Genomic DNA, 10,197 nt, shown 5'->3' with positions numbered 1-10,197 from the left:
GCAACTCCTTCCGTGGGTATTTGGTTCCCCCTTTTAAGAAGGAATGAAATGCCCACCTTTTGGTCTTCAAAAGGGAGTATTTCAAAAAGAATTTCACCATCTCCTCTTTTGCTCGGTTGGCCATCCCCTTGCTGCTCTAGCTGATTTATCCTGTTGCTAAGGCAGCTAGCTCCTTCGCAACCATCAGAACCAACATTCCCAAGCTTTCGTCCTGAAATACGGACCAGCTGCTCTCAAGGAACTTTGCAGGCTTCCAGCCAAACTGAGACAACTGAGGTACCCCGGCTTGTGGAATGAGTAACTATGCGTTGTTCCCCCCACACTGAGAAACAGCTATTCTGGGACTACTCTTAACTGTTGGGACAGCAGCCTCAAAAGCAGAGCTCCGGGTTCTCAGCGTCTCCAGTCTGATTTGGCTACCAGTACTTTTCTCTCACTCTCTCACCCTCGCTCTCGCTCTCTCCTGCTCTCACTCTAAACATCCTCTCTTGCTCGCTGGCCCTCTCTCTCTCCATACAGTTAGTTACTCACTCATTTACCCCTTTGATGCTTTTCCTCTAGAGAACTTGACTAAAACCTGACTGATATATTTGAAGGTGAAACCCAGCCTCCATAGGTTTGAACAGATGCCCCTACTCCCGGCTGGTGACGCTGTTTTGAGAGGTTGTAGAAACTTTAGGAAGCAAAATATGACTGATGGAAGTGTGTTCTGGGGAAGGCCATGAGGTTTAAGCATACTAGGAAACTGTTTGCAACTCCAGTGTCTGTGTTGCAAGTTTGTACTGCAGGGAATGCATGGTAAAGAAAGACATTCCCTTAATGACACGTTCCTCTTTCTAAGTAGTCACAACACAATTAGTCTAGTGTAGTATGTGTGAAACCATAATTAGGTAGTTTGATACCAACTTATGGCCAGAGCCAATATTTTGTTGAATTCTTTTGGGAGTGTGCCTACTTCACTGAAAATTTTAAAATATAGAATGAAGGATAATATATGCCACACACAAATTACAGGAAATATGAGTCAACTATGTGGTACACGTGCTGCTAAGTCTGGATGGCACTCAAGGACAGAAACATCGGTTAGCTGCCCAAACCTGATCTACGGAATTGAGCTCTAATGTCACCTGGCAAGCCTGTGGTACCGATTGCCTAGAGAGCTTCAAACAAAACCTTAAACAACTCACCCCAAAAATGATTGCAGCTGGGAGTCTTCATTTCCTTACATCACCTTTGGCTTTCAAAGCTGGTCTTGATATCTCAGTGTGGTGGTTTGAATAGGTAATGCCTCCATAGACTCCTGTGCTTGAACACTTGGCTCTTAGGGAGGGGTACTAGTAGGTGCCGCGTTGAAGTAGGTGTGGCCGTGTTGGAGGAACTATGTCTCTGAAGAGGCGGACTGTGAGGTTTCCTATTCCTATGTTCAAGGTATGCCCACACTATGCCCACTGTAGTACAGAGTCCCCTTCTGCAGCCTTCAGATTAAGATACCGAGCCCTCAGCTCCTTCTCCAACACCGTGTCTGCCTGCACACCACCACGCTTCTGGACATGAGGACAGTGGACTAAACCTCTGAACCTGTAAGCCAGTCCCAATCAAATGTTTCCTTTTATAGGAGTTGCCATGGTGGTGGTGCCTTCACATCCATGGAAACCCTAACTAACACACTCCAGCAACAAGTTTGTGTGACCACCACAGTAACTGGTAAAGTGGATAACACTTGGTAAACCTAACTGAACATTTCCAGATTTCAAATGAGAAATTTTAGACTATATAAACTGTCTTAGAAGACAGATATTAACATTTCCGTGATCTGAATACTGTTTCTGCCCTAAAGGATTTTTTTTTTTACCCCAAAGCGGTCATGTTAAACTCTGGTAACCAATTTTAAAAGATGTAGGATGCAATTATTCTCATCCACTGCTAATTTAAAAATTGTGCTGGGAAATTATGACCCTTCAAAAATAATCTCTTTTGACTCAGTGACTTCAGAGTTTGTTCTCCCTGACCTTATCCTAGTACTAAGCAAAAGCATATGCAATGTACATATACAAACACTCAATTGGAAGCAATTTGTACTTTTTAGAATTTCAAAATAATCTTAAGGTTCAAGATTAAAATATTAGATCATGCATACTCGTATAATCTAGTAGTCTGTGACCCATTAAAAATTATGTCTGCAAAACTTCATTTACAGAGGAAAATACTCATAATACATTCTATTGTTAAAAGAAGTTTAAAACCCATTACACTGGATAGTCACAACTATGTTTTATAATATATAGATACATATTAATAGATAAGTCAATATAGATATTTCTTTTACCTTTTCATTTTAATGCCACATGCACAAGGGAAGCTAATGCTCCTTGAATTGCGATGATAAAATTACTTCTCAAATGCTCTGAGAGCTGAAAGTATCATGAATACAAAATATATTTAATAAGCCTAACCTACCAGACCCCATACTTTGGCATCACAGGACCCTTCTGTGTATGATTTGCTCACCCTCATGATCTTAGGCTGACCGGAAGCTGCAGTTTCTCATTGTCGCACTGTGAGATCGTATTGTGCTAAATATCACTAACCTGTGAAGTCATTAAAATCCAAACTCCCAATTCCATTGAAGGCATATTGCTTTCTCTCTATTAGGTACTCAAAAGTACTTTAAGTAGAATCACTACAAATTGTACAAATTGCCTGAAAAAAAAACTGGCAGCAATGATACTGTAATCACTCACTATGTGGTTTCCAACATATTCTCACTCTTCCACGATAAATAAATATCTCCATAGTAAGGAAAGTCCCGAGTGACACTCTCTTTTCAAGGCTCCCCAGATGAATTCTTCCCAATTCCATGGCCATCCTTTAATTCAGTAAACATAGTTTGAGGACTAACTTGGACCAATACTTCAAAGCGTTCTTCACTATTTCTTACTAGTCCTTTTTTCAAGGCTGTATCTTAATATATTGCTACATAATCTAAGCCTTGGCCTCACAATTGTCCTGGTTCAGTCTACCAAACTCAAGATTACAGGTGAATGGCTCCACATCTAGCTCTTTTATTACATAAGTTATTCATATTAAAAATGTAAGGTTGATTGAGGTAGGAATCTTATGTTGCACACTTCTGTGTACTGTTTAATAAAATATTGCTAACAGATGAATTGCTCTGTCTAATTTGTACTCACCATCTAGAGACTTATATTATACGATGTATGAAGAAACACTCGTGGGTCTTGAAAGATAGTCAGTGCTTAGAAATACTTCCTGCTATTTCAGGGGTTTACGTTCTAACACCCGTATCTGATAGCTCTTAACTGCCTATATAATTTCAGTTCCAGAGAATCCATCACCTCCTTCTAACCTCCATGGATACCCACATTCATCTAACGTACACACACATATACACACACACACACACACACACACACACTTAAAAATATATCTTTTTTAAAAGATAGTTGATGTCCTGTTTCCTCTAAACCCTGTGCTTCACATACAATCAGATAAAGTTTTTTTTTTTTTTTAAAGGATGAAGGGCAATTGATTGTAAGGTCATAAAGTTGGTCTAGCTCAAATTACTTCTATACAACTAACTTGACCCCTATCATGCCAGTACGTGCTATAACTTTCCAGAACAAGACAGATGCAGAAGCTGAGATTGGTGTCTCTCAAACCCCAGACTGAAGTAGCAGCAGGAAGCCGTGGTGTTTTTCACAAATACCACCTTAAGAAATCCTATTTCGAAAGGGCAATTGTCTTTGGCATCCTGGTTTGCACAGAACTCCTTTGGGAACAGGCAAGCCCATGTTGGAGGTGCCCAATTCTGAGGTCTCTGGTCCACGTGATCCATGCTAGCCTGCTGTGGGGAGCCGCAGCTGCCACCCTATATATATATTGAACACCTGGTCTCCGGCCAGAGCAGAGAGCATTGAGATAAACAAGCCTTAGTTGGAAAAGCTGAGTGCCTCCAGTTTGTGATGCAAGCTGGCATGATTTTCCCGCAGCCTATTATGCTTTGCCACGTAGCTGATGCTGATTGGGACCAGGGAAAGTATTTAACCCACAAGGGCTGGGGCCTGGAATAATAGTAAGTATGTATAGATAGGAGTAAGTATGGAAGATAGAAGTAAGATGTAAGGATAGAAGATGTAAGAATAAAAATAGAAGTAAGATGTATGTAGTAAGACGTAGGGAATAGGAGTAACTAAGAAGAAAGTAGAAAGATGTAACTAGTAAGATGTAAGAAGAAGATTGTCAGAAGAATGTAAAAGGTTTCCTGAATAAACCGCAGGAGAAGAGCTCGAGTGTGTTGCATCGTCCTTGCCGGTCAAGGGTGGTTGTGACAGCCTGCTGCCTGGCTCCCTTCATTCCTCGTGGTCTTGCTTACCTCTGCATACCAGCTAGGACCTCAGCAGCTGCTTGCCAATTGCACAGCCCTAACAGCCGGTTCAGAGGGGCAAAGTACCAAATTACACAGACTTAGCAAACAAAGCACAGAGGGTGGTTTGGTTTAGACAGCAGCCCTTTGTTAAACAAACGCAGTCAAATATGTTTCACAGGACCATTTATGGGGCTGGAAGGTCCGGGGAGTAAAACTGCTTCCAGGAAGAAAAAAAAAGACTCAGAACGTTTATAAACTTTATTTGAGGGGAAAAAAATGACTCATAAGCTCATAAACTTCATTGGAAAAAAATTAACAAATTAGGTGTTGGGTTCATTCGTTTTGACAATAGAACAACATCCACAAAGTTCCATGATACGTCTAAAGAAATGCCTTGGACTGAGTCACATCATTGGAATGCAAAGTCATTGTCATAAACTAACCTCAACAGGAGTAAAATACTGGCTTGAGTCATAGTTCGAGGAAAAATATGTGCCCTCAATCAACATATTTTGCTTCAATATGGTTTACCTTAGTGATCTGAGCACTTTCTTTAGGAAGGAAGAAGTGGCTTAGGATGTCGTAGGGATGGTTTCTATCAGGGTTGGTAATAGTTGATAGGATAAAGATCACACACACACACACACACACACACACACACACACACACACAAATAGAAAATGTCGGCCTTCTCTGGGATACACCATTAAAAGCGAAAAGCCTGGCTGCTAAGCCTGACTGCTACATGCAATTGGTTTTGAAATCCTCATGACTAGAAGTCAGAGAGAGTGGGAGTTAATACACCATTCAGGGATAAAGTGCATGCTGAGTATCCAGAGATGTTTTCAAGGTGAAACCAACCCATATGAACAAACAAAAGAGCTACATAAGCTGTGTCTGAAATTGTATTCATATAAATTCTCCAGTACTTAAAATGACAGGCTGGAAGCAAAGCCACATGTTGCTTGCTTCGCTGCCTGTTGTGGCAGCTTTTAAATCCCTGCCTTCCGAGGACGTGACCTCGTAAGAAAATCTTATAACGTTGTCATGCGGGGAAATCCTCATAACACCCAGGTTAATGCGCTTACACTGTAAGAGAACGTTTAATAAAAGCCGAGTCCTAAGGGGTTTGACGTTAGCTGGGTCACAGAAGGACTTTTCCCAGTGTACATCTGGGATGCTTTGTGGCATGTTCTGTAGCCAGCCACATGGCTGAATAGTTGAAATATAGGGCTAGAAGTTACAGGGGTTGGGGGATCATATAGCAACTAGCTATTGACTGACGAACTGACCCTAGGCAAGTCATGACCCTGTAGTACTTCAGCTCGCTCGGTTGTAAAGTTGGGCACAAAGGCCAGGTTTTACCAAATCCAGATGTAGGCCAGCTCTGTCCTGAAACTGCAATCTCTTTTTTTAATATGGCTGTCATGTCTCTTCTTCTGTTCCCTTTAAGAAAGGCAAAGGCATAGTATGCTCTACCCTCTCAATAAGATGGAGGAGGATAAATAAATATTGGTCCTGGTTCAACCACACCCTAGTGTTCTTCTAACTGGCCACACTATGCTAGTCAGAGAATAACAAACAAACAAACAAACAAACAAAAAAACTAGCTTGTGTATCAAGGCCTACTGCTTAGAGTAAATATAGTTAGAATCCTTTCCAGTGCGGCCTAGAACAGGCTCTTGTTGGTACAGGAGTCACAGAATCACAGAATCAGACATCACAGTATACAGATCCCTACAACCCCTCTTTGGCTCTACTCTTACGAAGGTGTGGGTCCATAGCAAGGGCACACACAATGGAAACCAGTTTCCTCCATTTAAATACCACACAAGCTCTCTGAACTGACTTTTGTTTGGTCCGGTCCCCGGAACTTTTGCTCCCCATTTCTCCCATCAGGCATGCTAAAAAGCAGTCCACTTCGGGATGTGGAACACTCTAGCATGCCTCCCACTTCTCCTCCCATCCCAGGTGCTGTTACGAGACCAAAAATTCATCAGATTTGTACCCAAGCCTATTTATGCTAGCTCAGATTGTAATTGCCTAAATTAAGGAGCTATCATTGAAATCAGTGAGGAGTGCAAAAAGAGAATTATTGTTCCTATTTTTAAAAACTCCAAAAGGTTGTTTTAAAACAACTCAATAGGGTTGAGACGCATTCTTAAAATAGTCATCAAATTGTGTGAAGCTCCATAAGGGATTCTGCCTTCGAAAGGCTCTGCAAGTATTTTTGAGTTTTCCCTTCATTTGAAGGTAAGGAATAGTTCATTAGAGTGATTCTTCCTATAAGAAAGATAATTAAAATTACAAGTCAACTATTTTTTAAGAGGCCTTGATGATTAGGATACAATTCAGTCATGTGACAGGTCATTGGTGTGTGCAAGGTCCTGGATTTCATGGCATCACCACAAAAACAAAAATGACTCTAGATTGATATAAAACAATTAATATCAAAAAAAAATATGTGTGTATGTTTAAGTTCAAATAATACATGTGTATATGTACTTATATATAATATATCCACAAAAAATACACATTTTTAAATCTCAAATAATTATGTCCTGGTTAGCCTCTTAAATGTCTCGTTGTTTTCTAAATTTAATATTACCATTTTTGTTCATTTCCTAATGAGTATTCAAATCACCAGTGAAAGAGCAGGTTTGTGATTTCTGCCTTTGCTTCCACTCAAGTGTCACAAATGGTCAGTGGCCCTCGGAGATCTTACCCAAGGATTGGGATGGGGTTATCAGTACTCTCTCTTCAGCCTTCACTGGAGCCAGATGGCACTGAGTGGCTCCTTGGGCAGCTGAGCCAGCCAGAAAGCAGCTCTGCTACCAGGACCACCATGTGAATACAACAGCTTCCATGCTCGGCATTCAACCTGCCCTGGAAAGGAGAACCAAGGCCAAGTGTGCCAGGATCCTCACTGAGGTGGGGAAGTTGCCTCAGCCTCTTCCAGTCTAACCAAACACCTCTAACTTCCCCTTCACTGACTCAAAGCTATCAAGGGCCAGCTGCAACACTCCAAACTGGATGACTGGCTCTTCTATTCCTGGCAGTTGGACCAGCTCATTTCATTAGCAAATGGAGCTGGCTCCGGAGTTTCCCATCTGCACTCTCCACCAGAAATATAAATAAACAAAGGAATCATGTATTTTGCAAATCCCTTTGAAAAAACATTGACTTTTGGCTGCTGCTGGGTAAATGTTCAGATGTTGTCAATAGCAGCAGAAAGTGACTACCAATATTTATATGCTGAATATAACAGCTTGTGCTGCCCGGGGGGTTGGGGGGGGTGGGGAAGAGAAAAAGTTTGCTTCGCCATCCTGGTGACTCTGTAGGAACTTCTAAGACACCTAGACGAAAGAGCAGTTAACCGTCACTCCTCATGAGATGACGGGAGAGGAAAGAAATATTACAGCCAGTAACAATAAAGAGCCGATTGTGGGTTGAAATTGCACGATGCAGACACTTTTGCCACTGCTTTGAGAAGAAGCCCCATGGAATACAGACACCATAACTTCAAGAATGTTCTCACCCTACCCCACTGTGCCAGCTCCCAAGTAATGTTACTATACAGCATGAAATGGGTAACTAAGGGACGAAAAAACAGTTACTTGTAAAAAAAAAAAAAAAATTGACGTTTACAGCCCTCTTTTTAGCAGCCCTTTGCGCCTCTGATCATCTACCAGCTGCCTCCGGCAGTCTGTGGCTCCGTGAGAAAAATCTAGACCCAGAGAACCACAGATACTATAACGTTAGCCACAGCGGCATCATCCCCAGAATGCAGCAGCGTGGGATGATGGGATGACTGTGCAGGAAATCCACAAAACACTCCTTGCAAAGGTGTCATTTGTTTTCCTGTAGACAAGTCATTGCCTCTGTCCAGCTCTTCTCAAGGTGAAATGTGAGCCTGGACATTTCTCTGGGTGGAAAGCAAACTCTTTCCACCAGAACCAGAAGCATTTGCCCCGAGGATGCTGGTTCAGAGTGTGTGGTGATAAAGCAGGCTTTGGCTGTGTCTTTACAGGGAAGAATTGAGGTTGGTAAATTTTGCTATGCTCTGTGTGAAACCACGCACACCTTTTAAACTGCCTGGAAATTTGATCTGTCACACTTAAGAGCAGGACAAATTCTTTTGTCTACAGTTAAAAAAAAGAAAAAAGAAAAAAACCTTCCAGAACTGAGATTTAAATGTTTAAATTTTATGGTGAATTTGAGACCTGTGGGTATCAAATGTCAGCCAGGCCGAGTCTCCTACCCACTGCCCACAGGACAATCACATGGAGGCATGGAGGCAGCATATTCTAACACAGAATGACCATGACAACAGCTCGGCAATGTATCTTAGCCATCCCCCATGTCCCACACAACAAAGGGACCAAATTCTAAGCCAGGAACATTTTAGAATCTCCAGAACTATCAGGTAAGACCACATTATCACACTCAGGATATCTCAGTTATGGATAGGTATAGACACAGTGCTCAGATTCTCAGCCTTTGCTGTGTATGTCCAAACTCTGGGCTTCAGAGTGTCAAGAGAGTGTCTCCACTTCAGAAAGGATACAAACACATCATCTAAAAGACTTCTCAGCATGCAGACGACAGTGTGTCTCGCCTCATTGTATGGCAGGCAATACTGAGGCCAGCGGACTACGAACCACTCCTGTTGAGACAGAGGAATAATATCCCAGTCTCCGTGGAACACCTCAGGCCTCAGGTCCAAAAGTATGCTTCATCCCCTAGCAACAGTGGGAGAAGCTATCTTCCTATGTCAGTGTGAACCAACTACACTGACAAATTTCCTGAGAATGTCTATTAATTTCAGAGTTAGAAATTTGATTATGGAATTTTCCCAACAGCCACATTAACAGATGGAAACTGTGAGGGTCACGTGGTCTGTTGTTTGGGAAATATGAGATGCTTGGAGTCATTTCTTTCGAAGAGGCCACTTTTGCCCCAACAATTTATGATCCACACTCTACCTGCAGGTTTTATAAAATCTTCACTGTAAAAAAAAAGAAAGTATTATTATAAATATTACTGCTTATTGGCAGTTACTTGGGCTGGTGCCGTCATAAGTCATCCTGTTTGGAATTCTGTTGATTTCCTAGAACCATATCCAGTAACAAATTATTTGTACATTATAGAGTATCCAGACTGACATGAGCTCAGAGGCACCTGTGTGAAGTTTTTCAAAAGAACAATAATAGGTTTTACTAGATGTGACAAACCCTATAAAAGTTAAATAATATCACACTTTATAAGCATGTCATTTAATACAACTGAACACATGGAGGGCATTGAGGATGATATTTAATTTTTTCCATATGTGGGTTTAATGCCACACAAAAGTCTCAGTCCCAGATTGCTAATTTTCCACCATGTGGTAGCCATTTAGCTGTATTTTTTTAAAACACTTACCAAATTACAGAGTCGAGTTTCAGAGGCAGCAGCCCTCACTTTAAGGTTTAAGGAACAAGGTATCCCTCTGGCTTAGTGCTAGATATCACGGAGAGACAGTTCAATCCTGACCATATTTTTGTGACAGTGCTCCCTGGCTTTTATACGGATAAAAATGCGAGTTTGTAAAACCACATGCTAATTTAATTCTAAAAATAGATTTGATTGATAGGTCCCCTTCCAGCACTGACCTATGTTAGCCAACTCCGAAAACAGGGGTGTCATCTGAGTGAAGCCTTTCCCAGTTGTCTGAAGGCTTTCAGAGAACCCTAAACGGGGAACTTGAAATGGCGAGCATGATCCATTGTTCTAATGGTTTAATCTTGAAAGGTGACCTTAGCTATCCT

Source organism: Mastomys coucha, unplaced genomic scaffold (assembly GCF_008632895.1).
Source record: "Mastomys coucha isolate ucsf_1 unplaced genomic scaffold, UCSF_Mcou_1 pScaffold22, whole genome shotgun sequence".
Taxonomy (NCBI): Eukaryota; Metazoa; Chordata; class Mammalia; order Rodentia; family Muridae; genus Mastomys; species Mastomys coucha.
This window is presented reverse-complemented; position numbering follows the sequence as displayed.